Source organism: Oreochromis aureus, linkage group 13 (genome assembly GCF_013358895.1).
Source record: "Oreochromis aureus strain Israel breed Guangdong linkage group 13, ZZ_aureus, whole genome shotgun sequence".
NCBI lineage: Eukaryota > Metazoa > Chordata > Actinopteri > Cichliformes > Cichlidae > Oreochromis > Oreochromis aureus.
The window spans coordinates 18,977,425-19,001,500 of record NC_052954.1 but is presented as its reverse complement, the minus strand read 5'-3'; positions in this window follow the sequence as shown (position 1 = coordinate 19,001,500).

The following is a 24,076-nucleotide window of genomic DNA, read 5'->3' as shown; positions in this document are numbered from 1 at the left end:
TTTTTGGAAAAAAAATCATTGCAACTGTAAGTATAAATTGATGTTTATACAAGTTCATTGTACTGCACTGGTTTTAATTTATCCTTTTTTTTTACATCTTGCATGCTACTTTATCAGATCATCAGATAAGCTATGCAGATTATCCTCTTTTTTTAATCACACACAGGCATAGGCTGACCCTGCAGAGATAGCACCTCGGATTTTCATTTTCTAATATCCCACAGACATTAAGAACAGTTTCATCCCCTTTAAAAAGTGAGTGCACGGGTTAGATGGGAGTTGCTGGAACTATAATATTTCTGTATCCCATTATGACTTGATTATCTCCCAAAGAGAATAACAAAAAGGTGTTTGGATGGTGTTGGAAATAACTAAGAATCAGCAATGTACCACCGTGATAGCTGCACTTGCAATAACTATACACAACAATATTACAAAGAAGCATAAATCGATGCGCTGTGCAGCAGAATGCAGGTGTCTATGTTCGGGGACGATAGAGTCCCTGTGTAATCAAGCTGCGGCACAGCTGTATAGTGAATATTGTCATTCTGAGTGACTGCTGATAAGATGGCACCTGCTTTACAACACACAGGGGACAGAGCTGCAGTGTTTTTTGTGCAATCAGGGAAAAGGAATTGAAAAGCTGTTTTGATTACAGTGTGTGAACTGTTACAGTTACTTTAACCTACGCTGCATTGTAATGGATAGATAAATACACTTTCTTCTGCGGTAACAGGCTAAAACCTGGAAGACAGAAGTCGGTTCTTTAATGGGGAAAGTGATAGCGTTAGTGGGTAAATGAATGTCAGCAGCAATTAGAGGCCTGTCTAATAGCATCTAACAGAGAAGCCAGAGCGCAGACGGGTCAGGAGTTTACCATGTATCACCAGCATTATGTCCACACAGAGCTGATACTTTCCAGCCAAGGATGTCTCGAGGGCAGGGAGGCAGCAGGACAAGCAGGCGATTAATGTGCATACAGCGGAGATTAACAATAAAATACAAAAAGCTACCATCACTGAATAATTCCCTGAAGGGTATATGCAACAGCTTGTTGTCCTTCGTCTTGGATTTGAGCCTTGGATGTCTGTGGAGAAGCTGAAATAGGTTTAAAATTAAAAAATTAACTGTAGGGATAAGATTGGTAGGAAAGGAATAGAAAAAGACTCCAAAATAAAAATGTAAATCAAAATAGGTGTAATCAGTACTGTGCAAAGGTCTTGAGCCACCCTTCATTTCTTTGCATTTTCCTAAAATAGAGGGAAAGTTGTCCAGCAGTTTATTTAATCATGTGAAAACATACATGGAAGTATATAAAGCGAAAAAACTGTAACAGCTTATAAAATTCTAGCAAACTTGAAAGTCAATATTTGGTATGAACACCTTTATTCTTCAACAATGCCTGAACTCTCTTAGCCAAGCTTTCTTGTAATTTGTTTAAGTAGTCTTCGGGAATAGTTCTCCAGGCTTCTCGATAGACATTCAAAGCTCTTCTTTGGATGTTGGCTGCCTTTTGTTCCTTTCTGTCAAGATGACCCCGCAGATTAAATCCGGGTAGTGTGGATACCAGTACACGATTGAGCTCAAACAATGACAGAGCCTCCACCATGTTCTACAGATAACTGTAGATCCTCACTGTTGTACCTCTCCCCAAACCAAAAATGTGAAATTTTGGATTCATCACTTCCTAAGACCTGTTGCGTCTGATTTTCAGACTAGCCCAGATCCATCTTTCAGTTCTGTATCAATTCTTTGCCAGATTTTCTCCTTTTATGAATGATATTATTTTGAGATACTGTTAATCTGGTGTAGATATTCTTTTGTTTTTTCACGTCTGTCAGATCTTTTTTCCCACTTTTCTGAGGACACACTGCACACCATTCCGAGATAGGGCATGTGTTCGGCCAATAGTTGTTTGGGAATCACCTTGTTGATGCAAAAATGCTATTTTATGCCTGTCAAACTGTGATATCTTCGGCATTTTTCATAGACTAAAACTTAAAAATAGGAACAAATTATATATTTTTTGTGAAAGAAAAAAAACTTTGAAAGACTTTCAATGCCAACAAAAAACAATTTCAAAAATTAGAAGAAGGTTTGGCAAAATATAAAAAATTCAGTGGTGGCTTGAGACTTTGCACAGTACTGTTTCTGGTCATGCACAGGCAGCACAATATCTGATCTGTGCTGTGGCTGCCATCACATGAAAACTCACACGTGGGAGCAAAAATACAGTCCTCATCATGTTATGCACTAATATTAAACCACAATTACTGCAGCACAAGTCTGGCCAGGGACTTTTTTATTAGGAAAATAAATAAAAGGATATTCAAAACTCAAATAAAGCACTAACAAAGAAAGAAAGAAAGAAAGAAAGAAAGAAAGAAAGAAAGAAAGAAAGAAAGAAAGAAAAGGGCTTTGGCTGCATATTCAGAGGTTTTCCCCATGGGTCTGGCACACTGGGCTAATCTCATCCCATGCTGACACAGTGTCTACCTGCAGAGAGAAGGTCCAAGGATAGAAAGACAAAAAGAGCAAGGATGTGTGTGAAAAAGGAGGAGGGGGTGAATGGAGAACAAGAGGAATGCTGTTAGAGAGCAGACGATGAGTGGAGTGACGTTCACAGCAGCAGTAAAAGAACAAAGAGGATACAGATAGTTTATAGTGATGAGTGCCGAGATGACGCAGCGATACTTAAAGCTGTGACATCCTGAAACCTGGGAAATAAAAATAAAATGCTGTAGAGCTATAGAACAAAACACATGTGCACATTCTAGATGGAGGTTTAAACTGTGGTGCTTTAGCCTGCATTTCCAGGCCAACTAGACACCTTTTGTGCCTGTCATTACTGAAGTGTGTAGGAGGCAGCGGCAGAAGATGACATCAAGCTTAATTAGATATAATTATCCCTTTCTTTATCGTCACCCTCCAGACCTCAGAGCTATACTGTATAGCGTACACTCCAAACAATGCACACAGCACCCTCTTTTGGCAGAAAAACCCTCCTCTCGCTGGTGTTTACTAGCAGTCAATGGGCCATATGGAAAGTGAAGAGGCTCCAGTTTTGACACCATTAGCTTTAATCGGTCCCTTGGTGCAACATGTCTGAACACACTCTGTACTCCGGCGCCGAGCAGGATAGTTTGTCACCTCTTCTGAACGTTTAAACCCGACTCTGATTGTGGAGGAGGAGCACGTCGGGCGCTTTAAGTGTAATTTAATAGAAGCAAACTACAAAATAAAGCATCGCAGAAAGACTGCATTCTGCTTAATTACAGAACAAACCCACCATATGCCAAAAAAGGGGTTTATCTATGTAAACATATGATTTGACTTTGATTTGAGGCTTTTAATCTCCCTTCTGTCATATGTGACTCTGATCCAATTTTTAATTAACAACATCTTATTGCCACAGTAGTGTACTTTTTAACAACACTTTTTTTTCTTCCCCAGATTACAGACATAAAAAAGAAACCATGGTGCATAATTAAAGGCTTGAAATGAGACTAACAGGATTTTAGCATTATGGACGCCAACTCTTCCTGGATGACTTAGTTTATATAAGAATCTATTGGCGAAAATGCAGTCGAGACATTTAACAGGTGCGTGTGCACGCTGCCTATAAGGGTAGTTTAATAGCTTTAATATGATACATGTATATTTTTCTTCTTTTCAGTGATGCTAACTTAGTCGTTTCCGAGATTCTTGCAGATAAAATTCGCCTTGTATCCTATAATAATCACCCGTGTCCATGGCAACCATGTTTCCTCTGGCACCAAGGAGCTCAGGTGCATAGTCTTCCTCCACACATGCTCACTCTCTTCCCTCACACACACACTCAGGCTAACGGCTCCCCTGACAACTGAGCACAGCTTGCATGGAGTGAATGAAATGAACACCAGAAACACCCAGCAAACTGTTACATCAACCCTTTCTGGCAAAGTCCTCCCATCACATCTGCTTTTGTTATCAGCTCAGAGGAGCTGCCTTCTGTTGGGTTAGGGTTTGAAGGAAATCTGTCCTTCCCTGTTCTTTTTACTTTTTCTCTATTTTGAGAGGAGGGAGGGGAGCGTATGGAAATCAGAATGGTAAAGACAAGTAAAGGTGCCTGTGACATATATGTGCATAATTGGAGCACCTGTGGTTATTTTTGGTTCCACGCTTATACCACGCGCAGATAGCATTATGATGGATTTTAGCGTCTCTGTGCACAACAGGGCACTGAGTGACACTCAGAAGATTGATATTGTCTTCGGTGAAAAGATCTGTGTCACGCTGAATACAGAACATTATGTTATAATGCTCCTCGTGTCTGTTTCCCGATACGACCTTGCCCGTCAAAGCCTCCTAAGTGGGGTAATTGCTTGTACAACCTTCAGGAGGCTGCGCATGCTTGTCCCCATTAGATTCAAGCATTTCTGGACAGGGCATGGACAGTGCACATTAAGGGCGGCGTCTATTCCCGTCCTCTCCTCCTATCTGCCTTCAATTTCTCCCTCTAATCTCTCCATCATTCTCTGTCTTTATGAGAACTTGTGTTCATTCCCCTGCTCTCCTGCTGCAAGTGAAGTCCCAGCCAGCCGCCAGTCTTTGCCTACGGGCGTATGACAGAAAGAGCTTTCATTTATTAACGATTATATCACTAACACAAACCAGACCAAAGAGCTCCTTCTTTTTTTTTTCTTCACTGGAGCAGCACTGGTCATCAGAGGCAAGAGTGAAAGATCCCATGTGGTTGAGATCTGATAGCTTCAGATGCAGTTCTCTGATCAGCAACATCAGAACAGAAGAAAGAGTTGTCGTATATTCAGGTCTGCATGGCTTGCATCCAGACAAAAACACACTGATTAAGTGGCACGCTGTGATCAAAATGTTGTTTTTTTTGTCTGATCTTAAATCTTAATGAACCAGTGAAACACTGTTTTTCTTGTTATTATATGGAAATATTGCTATCTTGTACTTATAACCATTTAAATAACTCCTTCCAGCCAGCTGGCTCTGCCATGCTGAAGTGTTATTTTCAAAATCCTATTTCCCTTCCTTCACCTTCACTTTTTATAGTGTATTTACATTTTGTCAAAGAACCCTGGTCTGAATAAGAAAAAAATAAGCTGATCAACATGCTGATTTGATTAATTATGAAGCTATGGGAGCATAATTGTTAGATTTTTAATTGCAGAAGACTGGCAGAAAAAGCAGCTTTAGTGAAATCCAGCTGACAGAGCTTCCTCATAGCTGATCTGCCTTACTGCGATTAGATTTTACTCCTGTTTTGTGGTTCTTGTACATCTGAAACACCTTTACCTCACATGATTTAAGCTTTTACATAACAGTTAAACAAGCTGTCCAACAGATCATCCTTACACTGCCAAAACAGCTCTGACCCATCAGTCCCGTGTTTGTGTTTTGGTGACCTCTCAGGGTGCAGTGTGGTGTCTGGCACCAGAACGTTGGCAGGAGATCCTTCAGTTCCTCCAGGTGAGACGATGGGGCCTTAGTGGATGTATGCCTTGCTGCACAGCCTGCAGGTACCTGACTGGATTGGGATGCGGGGAGTTTGGAGGCCAGGTCAAGGCTCTAGGCTCTTCTGGTGTGCCAGGGTGCATCCATGCCCTGCAAATGGCAGGACCTAAGGTTTCCCAGCAGAGCACTGCAGCATAACTACATGTTCAGTGTTTCTTAGCTCACCTGTAATTGGTTTTAATGCTGAGGCTGGCTAATGTAGGTTGTTTGTCTCTACTGCACTGCTCTCCAATAACACCCAGAGGAGAGTTTAAACTTGTGTAGGGAAAGCTAATGATTTAAAACAAATATCCCACCTTTATGAAGGCTAGAAGAATTGGGTAAAGATCTTATGCAAAGCACTTTACTGGACCCGTCAGCTGAATTTTGTCAAATGGGAGAAAAGTAGGAGTGATCAGGTGATTTGAGATTAACCAAAGTTGTCACATAAATAAGGCTAAGCTCAAGTTTTAAAAGATGTTATCCGATGTGTCAAACATATAAACCACTAAAGGGTCCAGTAAAGGTCTGCTTAACTACCTTGAAAAGTGTGATACAGCATAAAAATGTGGTCTCATAGCTAAAATGAGACTGACACTCCTAATATAACCAGTTCCAAACATAACCCGACGCAAAATTTTCATGGAGTCAAATCTACTTCTTTTGGCAGTGTGTCCAGTCATACTATTATACTACTTACCAGGCAAAGGTGGAGCCAACACAAAGACATGTTGGCTTAGCCGGTCTAATGGTCGCTCTGTTAGCCTGCAGTAATCCAGCCCAGTCTCAGCAGCCCTCCATCTGTCACTGGAAAAACCGCAGTGGTCCCCCAGGTGGGAGCGTTGTGTCAGCCTGGCAGGGTCATTACAGCAGGTCCTGGGAGTACCGCTGGTGCAGTCTGCTCTCCCTGGCCAGATCTAACCCCTGCCAGGTAGCAAGCTCTCACACAGACCTAATGTATTCACACTAATTAAACTGTGCCAGGCGCCACAAGCCTACGGCCGTTAAAATAGAAAGACCAACTGTTTGTATCAGAGGACTGGCAGTGTCATACACTTAACCCCTCCAAACCCACCTGGATCACCTGCACCAGAGGATCACAGACTAGTGCTTTCCTTTTAAATATCCACAAACATTTACTTTTTAAAAATATTTCCCCGGGAGTTTTTGGCTTAATTAGATGTTAGAGGCAGCAGGGAGGTGACACAAAATGAGGTGAGACAGATGAGAAATAACATGCAACAAAGGACTCTGGCTGAAATTTAGTCAGCCAAGAACATCTCCCACTGCTATTTTCTACCCTTAAAATTTGAACTTTGTCTTAGTAATTTAACTTTTTACACCTTGCAACTCCATTAATCTGCTTATAAATCTTTATTGGGAACTAGCAGTTTTTAACAATCAAACACCTCAAGTCCAATATTAGTGCATGGATGGAGGCCTCGAGCTCTTCCTGGATCAGGATTGACTTCTAAGTGATCTGTGATGCTGGAAATTCTGCTCGCAGGAATGTGCCCTAAACCCTTTTGGTGAGGATGTGAAACTTTCCACTTTCAGCGGATGAATTTTTAAACAGCCTTCTAGCGCAATAATCCACACGCCGAAATTCAAACATCCAAGAGTAGGGACGTTTACCAAAAAGGGTTGCCGAGGATAATGGGTGGCCCCTCACCTTTTTGTGCAGCACACATGTGCTCTCTTGAGCTGTTATAAAACATATAGTCCAGACTTTATGTACTCCCTTCACCGATCTGCTTCTACGTGAAAACAGAGAGGGGGAAAAAGACAACATAATAATAATTAACATGCGTTACTTTGGCAACATGTGAAAGAAGATGGAAGGATGAGAGGAAGATCGGGGACATTTTTCACGGTTAAGGTTTCTACTTTGTTTAACCACTGAGGGAAATTATGTCATAACAGTTTATGTCTTATTTCGTGCACTTCTTTGTGTGTTTTTAAGTGCTCTCTTGACTCTGTTTGAGGTGGGAAGAGCGTGCGGCTGCCTGCTAAACACAAAGACGTGGAGAGCTTCGTGCAGCAGTCCAATATGTTAGATTGCTTATTAGTGATCTCCTTCCAGAAGTGGTGTAGGGGTGGACAGTGCCAGATTGCGCACAAGTAATCATCTGAAGTGTTCAGGGAACAAAGTGAGCAGGTGTTTGATTGTGAGAAAACCATTTGGGAGACATTTGAGTCCAGAAGTTGGCAGCAGGCGTGATTGATAGATATTTCTCCCATTTTGCATTGCAGAGGAGTCTGTGTGTGCTGTTAATAGGTTTTAGCTTGTACAATTTGGTATTTATGCTGCAGTTATTGGGGCTTGGATATTATGGTTTTATGATTTTTATGATTTTTATGCTCACTTGTGATGTTTCAACAAGTCTGACTTGATCATAATACTGAATTATGAGTCTTTCTGGTTTGGTTTTGTTAATTTTATGTTTAAAATCTAAATATACATTTATTTTCTTTTTTTTAAATCATGTTGGGAATGTGTGACTTCAAATACCAATAAGCTGCTCTGATTAAGTTAGTAGGTTTAATTGATTTCTTAATTTATAAATTATCATCCTTATGCTCCTTAACTGTAATTTCTTTCAGTTGATGGCGGTACACAGTGTAATATAGGCCGCATTACCGCTGTTGTTGACTTGCCTTTGTACTCTGTCCCTCTGATGATCTTACCGCATATCGCTGCTGACCCACAAGCCCTTGCCTGCCAATTTGCATAAATCACAGTCTATATCTGACAGTTACTAGGCAGTACGGGCGGGGAGATGCCCAGCCCCCGTGCAGAAACCAGGCCACCAACCCGGAGAATGGGAGGCCTGGCTGCCAGAGTGACAAATGTGTCCAGAGCCTACTCTTAACTGCCTCCTCTTGTGTGAATGGTGTCTGTGTGTGTGTATGTACGTGTGTGTGTGCACATCTGCTTGCACATGTGTGAGTACGACCCTGTATAACATGACAAAAAAAGGTTAAAAAGTGCTCAGGGGCTCTAAATAGAGTAACAAAGAGTATATCTAAAAAATCCCCTTAATTCAGTGACCGACATATATAGAGCCTTGTTATTCACTTCTCTACACCTCATCATACTGGAGTGGCAGATAAACAGAGCCAGTACAAGTGAGCTGGTTGGTAAAGCATGAAGTGCTGTGAACCATGACAGCAGGTGAATAAGGAGGGCCCATCACTCTGAACCTTCTCAAACATGGCAGTGACCCAAGGAAACCAGCCTACCTCTGTTATTCCACCTGCAAAAGTCTAAATCGATGACCACATGAGATTGTACCTGTTCAGTGATACAAAGACAGCGGGACACATAATTAAAGGCCTTCCTGATGTAAACAGATGTGTTTTCTACTGTAGAAAAAGGGTTTTGTTCCATGTTTTACCTGGCAGAGAAGCTGAGACTCTATTGTTGACATTACTTTCAGCACTGTGTGTGCGTCACATGTAACAGAGTACACAGCTGAGCAGATGGTGCCTTCATGTTAGTTTGTGCAATATGTTCCTGGAAAGTCAATTTAGTATAACTCTATGATATATTGAGAAAGATTTCAATTGATATGTCAATTTTGGAATTTTTTTATTTCTTAAAAATGTATACTAGCATTAGCCACAAAAATCAGGTATCTAACTAAACCTCCGATGTGTGTATTCATTTAAGGAGTATTACGGTCTCTTCTTAATGAACCACATATCTGATGTTTTAGTTTTTAAAAATCTGATTTTTTTTGTGCAAAACCTAAAATGTGCATCACAAAGAAGTTAGAGGAGGTTCTAAGCCTACAGAGGCAGCTGACATGTTGGGAAATGTTCTGCTTGGAAATGTTGGGTCCTACCATCCATGTGGATGTTACTTTGACACTTACCCAAGCATTATTAAAAACCATGTACAGCATTTTATGGAATCAGTAATCCTTGATGGCTGTGGCCTCTAACAGGAGGATAACGTGCCCTGCTACAAAGCAAAAGTGGTTTAGGAATGGTTTGAGGAGCACAACATGCTGCATATTGCCCAAATGACTTTTGATTGGATCAGTTATGATGACTGAGCCTGATTGCAAACAACATGATTTCAGATTTCTGTAGTTTATAGATATTGTTTCATTATGACACCTATGATTTAATTTTAATCTAATCTTCAAAAGAATAGCCACAAATGACTCTCATTAGGTCAGCTGATGACACTTACCCGTAACGCTTGATACGGAAATGTCAGGTGGAGCTTAAGGACCGTGCTGGAGAGTTTAATGAGTGTCTAAGTGCTTGAGTAGCCGCATTTGGAGACACCGCGGGGCTCGAGATGCGTCTCTCATCTCTCCAATTAGACATGAGCAGAGGCTTACTGTACTGTGAGGCCAATCCAAAGTGACAGTCAGAAAACAACATGGTGGGGATTGAGGGGATGAAAGATGGAAGTCAACTGGAGCGTGACAGACCAGTCATTTCCCAGAGTACGCCACTGACACTCCTGTCTGTCTCTCTCAGAAAGACTCGGGCTAAAACAAACAAACAAGCAAACAAACAACAAAAAATAAACGCAGTGATTTGTTACACTTATTTCAATCACAAAGCCGGGGATTATACATCTCTGGGCAAACCAACTAAACTGTGATAATGTGACCAAATAGACAAAGACAGCAAATCCACTAGAAAAGGTTTTAGTAACTGTGGGTCACTGTGAGTTTCCGTGCAAACCCCACTTAAACTCACACTGCCTCTGCTGCATGTGATGTGATGCCTGGGGTCCTGTGTTATGCTGTGATGATGAAGTGTGCCCAGCACTGACAATGCAGCTGTTTACACATCCTCTGCTCTCACTGCAACACCCAGCCACCAGGTTACGTAATGCTAGTCCATGTGGGTAGTATGTGAGAAAGAAAGGGAGGAGGGCTAGGGCAGCACAAGCTGTAATAATACAATTGGATATATCCTCCACTTTGATACTGATCCCTATACAACTGTGCTTCCTGCCTCCTCTTACACATTGTATATACTTGCCAGGATGTGTAAAGAAGCTGCTGATTCACCCTGTTCCTTAAAATAACTGGGTAGTCTCTCCATATATCTGCCATTTCAGTTGATCCGAATCTTATCTGGATAGAGGCATAATCCCCAAAAAGGCTGTTCGGAGGACGGTGGTATACCAATCAGGATTCAGGTGGAAACATTTAGCTGTGGTCTGACAAAACCCCCACACTTCAAAAGCACTTTTGATGTTTCGCCCTTGTTTTTTCAGGCCACTCATGCATCAGTACTTTTGTGAAAAACAGACTCTGAGACAATATTAGAAACGATGCCCGCGGGCGGTTCTTTGAAGCTGAACGCCAAAGCCAGTCGGCCAGTCAGCCCATTGATAGCGTGCTACTCTCCCCACTAGTTTGTATGATGCCGGTCTTCAGTCCAGCTAGAGGGAATACAAAACAGCTTTTTCCTCCAACCCTTGTCAGCAGTGATGTTAAATCTTAATATTGCAGCCCGGGCTTCAACGGAGGCCAGTAAAAATCTTGCAGTCATTTGCTCAACAGAGCATGTAACATTTGGCATAAAGCAAGTCAAGCAGCTCATAACGCATTCATTCCAAGTTAATATAACCAAAGTCAAAGAGTATCCCTGTGCCTTTAGTCTTCTGAAGTACTAAGTAAATATTCATGATGGCACGGGTTCATATTCCACATGCTCGCTCATTTCGCACTAGTTTTCTTCAGTGCACTAAAATACTTAAGGAGATATATATCCCACGAAGCCCTGAGCAATAAACTCTTCACTGAATAACGTTGGCCTGGAAGTAACCATAAACCGCAGAAGATCGCAGTGCAGCTTTGTTTCATTTTATTTGATTAGATTTTCTTATGCTACATCTTTGCATCATGTCTGAGATTCGGGGGCTGAGCCTTTCCCGGGCATAAACATCGCTGCTACGGCGCCAAGGATATCTGTTGCTCTTAAAATAGCTGCACCAGAAGGCATGAAATTATGCATGTGTTACAGTGGCCATCAGGGATTAACAAAGGTGTTCTATTTTATGCCTCTTCTCCAACAAACGCACAGAGGGAAGTACTTTAACCGCTCCTCCTTGTAATGCATGATAACGAGCCTTGTATTGAAATGTAAGACAAATTATGGTCTATGGAGACAATTACTGCTGCCTAATATTCACGTGATGTCACAGAGCCAGAGCATGCAAACATATGGCAGTCATAATATATATCACATGACCGCATAAACTGTACAAGACACTCAGACTGATATGGTCAAAGTGTTAGCAGCTGGATGTTGCTTTCATCTAGTAAGTCTGTGTGCAGTTTTGACGATTTGTAGTGTTTACACATGCCTTTGGGCAGAGGTTATCAGTCGTCTTAGTAACTGTAATTATTATGTAATTATCAGATGTTCAAACTCAACTGGCTCCTTTCGATGTGGAGGAGTGAATTGCCACCTTATCGTGGTGGAGGAGTTTGTGTGTCCCAGTATTTACAGGGGCTATGTTGCCACCTGGTAGGGTCTCCCAAGGCAAATTGGTCCTGGGCGAGGGCCAGATAATGAGGCATTCAGCTGACAAGGACAAAATCAAGGAACCAGTGTGCGCTACCTGGAATAGGGTTTACAGGGCCCGACCCTGGTTGGGCACGGCCCAAAGAAGTGACATGGGCCCGCTCTCATGTGGGCCCACCACCCACAGGAGGCGCCACAGTGGTTGGGTGCAATGTATGTGAGGTGGCAGTCAGGGGCGGAGGGATTGAAAAACTATTTCAGTGGTCATGAGGATGTGCAAATGGTGGACAGGGAAGCATGTTGGTTTGAGCAGAGAGTCAAGGAGGACATTTGTGTTTATGTGGAAAGTGAACATCCATGAACTGAGGAGGCATAAGAGTAAATTGTTCACAATCTTAAAATTCTGTGATTGTAGTCATTACCCAATTCTGTGTGAAACGTAATCATGGCCACTGATGAATGGATGACAGTGACAGTTCTTACATGAGCTTGTGGCTTTCAGTCATTATGCAGCTGTGCTTTTTGTAAGGCTGGGGAAACCTGCAGTCCAGTGAGACTGAAGAAGTAACTCATGTGAGTGATGAAACGTTTCTCCCACTGAAAATGTGTCCAGATGAACAGAATCAGCTTTCTCATTACCTGAATGATGGAGCATTACTAGCTATGTGAGTTATGGAAAAATATGGTCCTGGATACACCTTTCAGTTAGTCTCCAGAGTGGTTTTGTTCATTTCAATGTATTGTTTGAAACTTTTCTGTGTTTGTTTGTTTCTATTTTTTTTTAAGTCTTAGTGCTTATTTAGTCTTTCTAATTTATATGGAGTCAGGCAGATTTTAGAAGTTAAGAACAAGTCTGACAATGCAAACCTTGACTTAAAGGTATGCAGCGATCCAAACCTCAGTAAACAGCAAAGCCTCTTCAGGGTTTTTAAAGGAACCTCATAGATTTTCCTCAACAAATAGTAAAGCTGGCTGCAGTTACTGCAAAATGACATATGCGTTAGCCTTACTTTTATATGGGAATATAATCAGAATATAACCAGTTTGGAACCAGTTGAGTGCCATGGGTCGTAGATGATTTGTATTAATTGGTGCATGCTGACTCAGATTGATTGGTAATCTGTTTGCTTTCATACGTTAGATTCAATTATTTTCAAACCTTCAGCAGTATGTCTGTCCTGTTATTCCTCTATTGTGACAGAACCAATAACTATAGTAGCCTCACTGTGGACAGATTTTGCCACAGTGATACCTTCACAGCCGTGTCAGATTCAACACCTCGCTAGTGTCTTGACACCCAAACTGATGTCATGGTTATGGAGAATTTGGGCCCAAAATGCAGACTCCAGGGCAGGTTTAAATAAACAAAAACAAACCTTTATTTACATGAGGCAGCAAATCCAAGAGGCAGACGAAAACAGGAAACACATGAGGGGGAAAACAGTCAGGCAGACAAACAGAACTCCACGACAGAGAACTAAGGAAAACTTAGGGCTTAAATATAAACGAGGTAATCAGGGAAAGAGAACACAGCTGAGGAAAACAAGACACAAGTGAACAGAGTCAACTCACGAGAAAGAAGGAACGCAAAACTAACACCACACACTCAGGACAAGAGACTATCAAAATAAGACAGGAAACATAACAGAGACAAATACTAAGGAAGATAAACCTGATAAACACAAAGAGAAGACTAAATACAGGAGACCTAACAGAAACACAGATTAGACACAGTGAACACAGGAGGACAGGAAAACCATGAGAATAACTAACAGTGATAACTACGAATGCCAAATATGAATGAAAACACAACCTAAGCAAAGGTAATATTCAAAACTACAACAAACCAAGTCAAACAGAGAATATCTAACAGAAACTGAGAGTCCAAAACTGAAACTGCTTGGGCCAAAACCAAATGAAGGTTGAGTTCAATGGTGTGATCTGCACTGCACTGCAGCAGACGTGATCCCATTGCGAGATGGTCTCCAGTGTTGATTCACTTCAATTAGCTGCAATCTCTGATGCAGAAATGTATTCTGTTTATAAGGAAAAGCCTGGTGACTTCCCCGTTAACTTTACAGGAGTTCTCGCTTCCTGCTATTCATTTTTTATAAACACTTCTTGCTATTCATTCCATTTTCCTCCAACCCTGCTCTTTCATGCCAGTGCAGTTGACTGCACAACAGGGGGCAGCTTATATTCTGGGTACTGCTTAATTATTAATGTGCTTCTTAACACGTAGCCTAATCCGTCTACACAACTTGAAATACTGACACAGGGAGAAATCTGCAGTCTTACTTGCAACCTTTCTCATAATATTAGAAGTTGACCCAGTTGCACCAGGTTTTACAGAGAGTGCAGGAACATCTGGATTTATGGTGTTAGGCTGGTAAACTATTCAAACATAAAACACAGTTAGTGAAAGCAGGGTTGCATTTTCTTCAGGCCCATCCTTTCTATTCTATTCAAGTAAATTATGTAGCACAGTATAAATTCACTACAATGCATAATAATCAAGGAGAGACTGCTGATTTATTTGCCGCATTCACTTATCTGCACAAAACTTTTGTGTCTTTTTAAAATTGTAATGAAATCAAGGAAGATCAGTATGCAAACATGCTCACTAAGACAATATTGACATGCAGATTTTGGTTTTTGCAGATATAATATTTACTGTGTTCATGATCTTAATTGAAACTATGGCATTTGCCTATTACACACACACACACACACACACACACACACACACACACACACACACACACACACACACACACACACACACACACACACACACACTCACCCCACCCCCCTATAGAAAACCATCTGACTATAATGAATGCATTAAAAAAAGTAAGTATAATCAGTATGCATTCACTTGACACTTTATTAGAGACAACATGCTAGTACCAGGTCGGACCTCCTTTTTGCCATCAGAGCTGCCTTGATTTTTTCAAAGCTGCTGCAGATTTGTTGGCTGCACATCAGTGATGTGAATCTCCCGTTCCACCACATCCCAGATCTCTACTGCACTGAGATAAGTTGAGTAAAATGAACTCATTGTCATGTTCAAGCCCTCAGAAGATGAGTACGATGAGGTCATAATAGGATGGACAGATTTAAACTTTAAAATACAGCTTTTGGAATGACTGTAATAAAGTTGTAATAAGCACTATTGTATGTGTAAATATAAATGCATCAATAACTTGCTGAGATTGCTGCAATAGTCTAACCTTTACCTTTCACAAAAACTCAGCTACTCAACCGTCACCTGGTAGCTTTAGTTGTCAAGTGCTTGTACTGAGACAGCAGAAGACATATAGTGGCCTGATCTGTGTGTTGGGGCCTCCAACATAGCCTGCAACAGAGGTAAGGTCAGAGCCTATTGATTTTTAACACTGCTCAACGAGACAGCAGGCTACTCAGTGAAAGACACCACTGTGGAGCCTGTGTAAAGAAACATGTCTGCAGCTCAGTTCCACTAACTGCTACATCCATTTCAAGTAGGTGTACTATTATGAAAAAGCAATGCAAGAAATCTCTATATGATTGCCTTCACGCTTGGATGCTTTCATCCATTTTATCACTCAGATCTGCAATCACCTCGAAGAAGAAAGGAAGCAGAAATGTGGCGCTTCCATTGCAACCTCATGCGTCGCATGAGCACGGCCTTTGTATGCCCTGCAGTGTAGGTGGGAGGGAAAGTGGGGCACGGGATCTTTAATGTGCAGGGTGGAATTATATATCCTTTTAATCATACTCCCCCACCCAGCAGCAGTTTAGGATGAGAGTGACAGAGAGCCAACACAAAGCTAATTCTGCCCCTGTCACATCCGATTGTCTCTTACCTCGCAAATGAGCAGCAGTAATGACACTCGCCTGATGGCCCATGTTCGTGCACATTTGCAGGGATAATGTTTGATAGAAATCAATCCGTGATAATATTGTGGATGGGAACACTGAGGTGATTTCCCTCAGATGGGTTTTGTCTAGTGTGAATATTTCAGCTGTGAGGGTGTCGCTTTCAGGTTCTTATTTCATCTCGGAAGGGACGCAGTGTTTTCCAGCATGCTTAACCAATGAGTGCAGAATGCACCATAGGAATACAATTTCATTTTTGCGTTTATGCTATTTACCAGTGCGTGTTGTGGCAGTGAATGGAAGACTTTTACATTAAATTCATTTAGAATTCTTGATTATACAACACAAAATGCTTTTAATAAATGGAAACTTTGCAATTCCAGTTAAATAAACTGGGTCATTAAAACTATGGCTATGATTAGTCACATGTTGTAGTTCTTAACCAAAGTGCCAAAAATCTAATTATTGTGACTCAGCAAGTACAGGAATGTTGCCAAAGAAAACTACATTGAATAATATATAACTTGTATAGTTTGATGAGAGATATTTGTGTTCCTCACGAGGGAACGACATCCATTCTATCCAATCCACAGACTGTATATCAAAGATGGCCATAGCCATGTCACCCATTGGCTGGAGAACTGTGTATTATTTTAAATGTCAAAGAGTGCAAAAACATCTGTTAGGCTGGTAATGTTAGTTGTCAGCTAAAGCTAACAAGTTTGGTTAGCAAGATGTATTCTGTATAATAAACTGTACTGCACAGATAGATGCCATAGAGACTTTTTCCTGGAGCACAGACTTTTTAAAGTTTCTGTATTACACAGAAAACTTTATTTGTCAAATAATTGCACCAAAACGTCTCCAGACAGCACCAACCACCACAAACAGGGTCAAGCTGTTCACATCAGCGAACAGAATTAGCCGAGGTGAAGCCTAGAAGACAGCAATCGGTTACAGATGCCTAAAGAAATCAATGAAAGCCCCTCACTTTAAGCCAAAATTACAAATGGCTGATTTTTTTAAAAATTAAATAAAATACACACCCACAGGAAGTTTATTAAGAAGGGAGTAATTATATGTGGAAAACATGTTAATCTCATCGCTGAGTTTGGTATTTCCCATAGAGAGAGTGTGAAAGGATGGACTTTGCTTCCAGGTCTGAAAAGTGAAGACAGCATGTCCTGATCCAGATATGTCAGGGCCATGAATTGCACAAAGATTTGCCTTAAGCAAGTTTTATTTTTAATGGCTCCGGTGGTTTAAAACAGACTTCTGGTTGTATAGAAATCTATAGGAAAGTGGCCTTCAGTTACCTCAGTTAACACTTTTCTGATGACTTTATGAGATTTTTCACCAATTTATTGTCACACTGCACAAAACATTAAGTCAGTTTTACGCATTTTGTTATTTCTGAGATTCCAATAGAAGCTAATAGAGCAAACAGATGTATCAGCTGGCTGATTGTATTGGCTGATATTAGCTCTTTGCATTACATTAAAAAGGAGGAGACCAGAAACATCCTTCAACCATGTTATGAGTGTTGATGTTGCATAGTTTGCCCACCAGAGGGCGCTCTGTAACATCCTGTTGGCAGCACACATTTTGAATGGCACAAACACAAAAACCTGCTGATCTGTGCACGGTCAGTCATAGTGTGAATAAATAATGAATGTTAGGGAAATGTGTTTATGTTTGATGTTTCTGAAAGACAAAACACTTTAGGCCAATATATTGGAATATCAGGTTTTTAAATTACCACATATCGGTATCAGTATCGGTCTTAAAAAATCCTAAATCATTGGGATCTATTGGCTAACTTCTTGTCATTAGCCAGTTAGCATAGGGCTTCACAGTCAGATACACTCCTTGCTCGTTACTTACAGTTTCAAAACACGATAATGATGATGTCACCATGTCTACAACCACCTACTGCCTCTGGTATTTTTTCATGGGAGTGCATGGGACTGACTCAGGCTCGTAGCCCACCTCAAGTGGCTGTTGGCAGCATTGCAGCTTCATTTGTCAGCCCTGGAGGTGGCCGCTTGATCCAGACATATCAGGGCGGTGAACTGCACCAAAATGTACCAGTAATGAGATGATGAGTAAAACAGCAGTAATAAGGTTTATTACATTTTAATTACTTGTGCAAGTGTTAAAAGATCAGTGAATAAATCTAGAGCCCCAAACTTAAACAGGGAACATTAATTAGTCCAACAATGACCTGATATAATGATGCTGAGTAATATCCCTTTTCCCCTAATTTCATATAGCTCCATGAACTTAATGCGTGGATATGTTGAGAGCCACTAACAACACCATGAATTATAAATTTTTTCCGGCGACAGAACATATTATGGGATCAGAGAGGCAATATGAGCAAATCTTCCTTTTTATTCATGCCAGTCCTGTTTAATGAATCACTGGGAGATTGCTCTCACTGTTGCCATTAATCAGAGCTTCTCTGCTGCTGATTGAGGAGGGTAATATGAACAGGAATACCAATGAGTGGAGGAATGTGCACGGGCTGAAAAATGGCAGAATAACTCAGCCATTCAGACAGCCAAGTGCTGTGTGCAGTCTAAACACAACCTTGTCCCATCCTCACCAGGAATGAAGTCTATTACCATTTGACCGTGTTCTCAGATAGGGATTATATCTGCTGCACACCCACTGAGACTGAGACAATTTGTTTTTTGACAGCTATTGGAAAACCATGTACCACAGTCATATTGGTACTTTGGAAACAGCATGATGCAACATCTAAAACACAAATTTGTTTCATTGATTGAAGAAAACTGGACCAGACTCAGGCACTAGGGAGCTTTGCACTCATAAATTGAATCTATAAATTTGCCTGCATGCAGTTAATGCCCCGAGAATAAGGATAGTTTTTAGAACTCATCTGGGGGTTTGTTTTTCATATTTTGAATCTTCCATTCACGTAATTGTAATTTCCAAGCCTTTACAAGTAACTGTAACTCACATTAGTGACCAAGAAATTTAAAGGAATAATTTCACAGTGTAGGGAGCATGTGACATACAGGTCTGCGGATATGTAACAAGCACCATATTAGGACAGGGTGGCATAAATATTGGAAACCAAGAAATAGTGCTGCATGCCAGGGGCAGATAAAGAGTTCGGTTTGGGCGCTGGGGTGACTCTGGTTTTGTGCTTCAATGTGAGCAACATATTGTTATAGGGACAGCTATTATTACTGTTATAATATACACATCAACCCAACATTTTTCTGGTAGAATTTCCTGATTTTCTACGTGGTCCTGAATGTCGCAGCGACTGATTTTGTTCCATTTCATTTTTAAAGATCCTCTAAATGCCCCTCCTGCCTGCTAACTCCTTCAAAAACCCAAATTCATCGTCTTTAAGCTTCAGTATTTGAGATATAATGAGGTAACTGTGGCTAGATTGGCTGGAAGAAAGGGAAACAGCTGTCCTGGCTCCTTCAAAGCAGTAACAAAATTTTACTTCCATCAGCCCAAAACATTGTAATTAACACTGATATATTTCTGGCATACTTCAGGGTAGTGGTTGAATACTTCATAGAAAACCCTAAAGGTTAAAGTGACACTTAGTGATGCAAGTCTCTGCCCAGGTGTCCCAGGAACAAAGACAGAACGTGTTAAATCGCTAATTTTGTTTGTTTTTGGCTTTTTTTTTCACCTGTCCACAGAGCAGACAGATGCAGAAGTTTCATCAATCTTGTTGTCTAATTTTTGTCCAAAGAGTGAATGAGAAGCCAGCAATATTACAAATACTGCTGTATTTGATACAGGCAGCATTAGGCAGCGTTTTGGTATATTTCAGTTTCATTAGCAAACTGGCACACCATGATGCAATGTTTGCAGGGCACAGACTTGGATTTTTTTGCATCACGCGCTCTCTTAAGCCCGAGGGCACACGTATGCGCATATATTTCCTCAATAACTGTGCTCACATAAACACACACAGATCCCGATGCGGAGATTATGACTTATCACACACAGCGCTCCATCATACAGTCACCCACATCTGCTGCCCTTTCTGATTACTCCATCCTCCTTTACCTCCCCTTCTGCCGAACCCTTTTTTCTTTCCCGCTCCTGCAACCATGCGCGTTATCCCCCCACGCCCCGGCCCCCGACTTCCTTTTCTTAGTGTTCTGCAGACTATCCTTCCGTGCCAACCAAAATGAACAGAATTCCTGAGGACATTGGAAGGTAGCCGGGACGCACGTCAGCTGGCACATTTTTACTCTGGTGTGATGTCTTCTAAGCCTCAGATGGCATGTTAACAACCTGGAAAAAAGGACCACAGAGTGGTTTCAATACACCTCGCATGATTGAAACCGAAAAGTGTTTTGTTTTTTCTTCACATGTGCACACAGGTTAGAATACCAGCATTAGACAGCAGGTATGATTTTTTTCCCCCCACCTTCCTCTGAAACGGTGGAAGCATTGATGGAAAATACCATTGTTGCATTTCAGGGACTATACGGGACAATCAGAGGAGCTCTGTCTGTTTGGGCAGATGCAGTTTGCTGCAGTCTCTGCAGGGTTTTTTTTTTTTAATTTTTTTTTTTTTACTTCTTCCACCATTTCCAGAGAAGGATAAATGACAAAACCATGTCAGGCTGGCGATGCAAAGAGGATAATTAGGATTCACGAAACACAGTTTGTCCTCAAAAGCAAATCACATCCCCGGTGCTCAGGGGCTACCAAGGCACAGATCATTTTATATATCAGCACCTAGCAACTGGCAGATGGAGTGAACTTAGTGCAGGCTGCCAAAGCTGATAGGACACTGCAGGACTGCAAAATGAGCTGTGATGATTCCCCTGCTGAGGCCAACAAGGGAGACATACCTCATTAAGATGCAGCGCATCCTTGAATGCCCGGCCACACTTTACAGCAGCAAGTTGCTCTTTGGCAAAATATATTTACAGAGCTATTGAAAACATACCATTTGGAAGCAAATAGCTGCAAAGCAAACACACACCAGCTTGGTAGTAACAAAATGTATTTTATTAGAGCATCAAATACAAGTAAGGCACAAATTAAATGGCTGTATAGTTTCCAGTTCAGATGAGTAACATTGCACATTGAAGCAGTGGCACAGACACAGTATCGTAACATGGAAAACAATAAGGCCTTTGTATGAGACGTGTAGGCTATTGTTGCTATTGATTACTGCACGGACATGCTGGCAAAACCACATAGTGAGTCATCAGGAATTCTGTCCATCTCCTTATTAGTATAATACCATAACGCTGCACTGCATGGAGAGAGACAGGCCATTAAAACAGCACCTGTGGTGAGGGCATAAACATGTGTTCCTCATAAATATCCATCCTGAAGACGACTACAAAAAAAAATCCCCACCTCTTTTTCTACATGCAGGTAGACGAATACTCTCATTACAAATCCCCTTCGTGTCTTGAAGGAAAGCAGAGGTGAATGTTGTCCTTTATCTGCTTTGATGTGGCATGTTCGAGGGTCCCTGGAGGCCCTTGGCAGGCTCTTGCTGCTGAGACTGCAGGTACTGTACAAACACACCAATCTGCAGCTCAATGTCACCCACCGCCTTCTTAACAGTCTGCTTATATTTCTCTCATCGATATCGCCTACCCTTTTTTCCATTTTTTCGCATCACATTACTAACCCTTATTCGTCCACAGCTTAATTCTGTAAATTACTATTTATTGCATTAACCTGCTGATGTCACCCTGCCTTCTCGTTATTAGAAGAGAAGCTGGATTAGTGCAGAACGAAACTCATTTAAATACTTTAATGCTAAAACAAAGGAGGGGCAGAGAAGATATGAAACAGAGGCAAGAAAATAAAGAGTTAGAGACACTGAGAACAAGAGCCGCGAGAAGAAAGAGAGACAAAAGCGAGGGAGAGACTCCTGGGACGGACCAACAGGGCTGCGGCGAGTGGAGCTTAATTTCCCAACACCATCTGTTACCAGTCCCTGGATTGAAAGCTCCACTTATGTCAAACCTCCCACAACAGGAGAACACCGCAGAGTCTTTTTCTCGTCTGTCCCCAGTAACTCGCGCTCCACACCTATGTAGCATACTCTATCTTCCTCTACAGGGCAAGATAAGACACTTAAGATGAGATAATCTCAATCTTAAAGCAATTTTCCGGCTCGTGGCGAGGAAAAAGAAAACCATGCCGTGCTGGAAAAATATGCTCAACTTTACCAGCTCACTGCACACGTAATTAGTGGAGTCTTCATACAGGAACTCAATTCTGTTGTGTCGCGGTCCAAATGATCTCGATAAACTCTCTGTGTTTAATCTTTGCCGACTGGCACAGATTAAAGGAAAAGCCCACCGGGGCTGCCCGGTATATATATGGCTTTCTACTGGGAAACAAGAGCCCATGACACAAAATGTGTCAATGGAAGTGGCTCCAAGGTACTGCCCCCCCTCCCATCCCTTTTTTCCCGGTGGTGTGTACACTGAGGACTCCGGTAGAGAAGTGTCTGACCTACATTTAACAGTGCAAAGGCATGGAAATATGTCAAATTGCAAGGTTGAACAGAATTATATACATTATGTGGAACACAGAGCTTGAGCGTGGCCCCTAACTTGTAACATGTTACATCAGATTGGACAAAGTAGTTGCTGCACTTTGGATAATGCTATTTTGAGGGTAGAGGTTGTCATTTGTAGCAGTGCATTAGTGCCTGTCAGATTGCATTTTCCTTGTTGTATGCTATTATTCATTACTTTAAAGTGTGCACTCAATCTGCCATGAGGAGTTTTCCTCTCCTCTTTAGCTTCTTGCAATCATTTCTCCTACAAGTAGAAATTCTAACCACACAAGAAAGCGAGTCACTGGCGCAGAGGCATGGAGTGAGGGTAACCCTGAGGACTGAGTATTTCTTGGCATTTTAATCACTTCATTTACAGTCTCTCAGGGTATTCTGATGCAAATTATCTGAAAAGGTCACACTGCAAAGAGGGATATCTATTCTGTTCCAAATGGTGTTTATTTATAAACAGGCCCAAACACTGACTAACCTGTGTATTAGTATTATTTAGTCGTCACTGACCTTCATATAAAAAAAAAGGTTTTAGATCAAAAAGAGTTAAAATACCTAATTTGTCAGGTGACCACCCTTTTAGTAGCAGCTTCAGCACATCAAACCAGTTTCATATTTTAGATGAAAGGAGCCCCCATGTGGCCACTCGTGTTACTACAGCGAAAGCTTTCTAATCAAACAAAAGCTGCTGTGAAACTACATATGCGCTCACCTGCCACTTAGGTACATCTGCTCAACCGCTTGTTACTTCAGATATCTAAGCAGGCAATCAAATGTCAGGGACCCAGTGCACATACACACAATCAAGAAGACCTGGCGTGATTTTAGTGACTTATAACTGCATATTTTCTGAGAATTGACAGCCTGAAATACAGAAAATTTCAAATGAGCAATATGAAAATGCCTCGTCAATGTCAGAGAACAGTCATTCTGCTTTGAGTTGATAGGAAGGCAAATATAACCCAAATAAACTTTTATTACAAGCAAGGTATGCAGAAGAGCGTCCCAGAACACACAACAAACAGAAGCTGGAAGCAGATTGGCTACAGCAGCAGAAGACCGCAGCAGGCTCCCACTCCTGTCAGCCAAGAGGAGGAAACTGAAGCTACAGTTTGCACAGACTTTACAATATTAGCAAAGAAGATGTCTTTATTTCTGCTGTGACATTTGGATGACAGGACCAGACATTTCAGGTCCCTGAGAACAAAGTGAGAATTATTTAAACACCACAGTCTACCTGATTATTGCTACTGTGCACCGATCTTCTGATGACTACTTCCAGGAGGAAAACATTTTTAGGATGTGGTGAAATATCTCCAAGGAATGTTACCAGCACCTTGTTGAACCTGCTTCATGGAGAATAAGGGCAGATTTCAAGACATAAAGGAGGTCCAACCTGGTACTAGCAAGATGTACAGATATGGATTTTTGCAATTTATGTAGTCCTATGTTGATTGTCTGTTATGTGTAGCGCCATGGTCTTGGAGGAACATTGTCTCGCTTCACCGTGTACTGTACCACTGCACATGGTTGAAATGACAATAAAGCCACTTGACTTGATGTACCTAATGAAATGGCTATTGAGTCAGGTTTACTGCCCCTGCATTTAGATTATTTACATTAAAATATAAAAACTTTGCATTATTTAATGAGTTG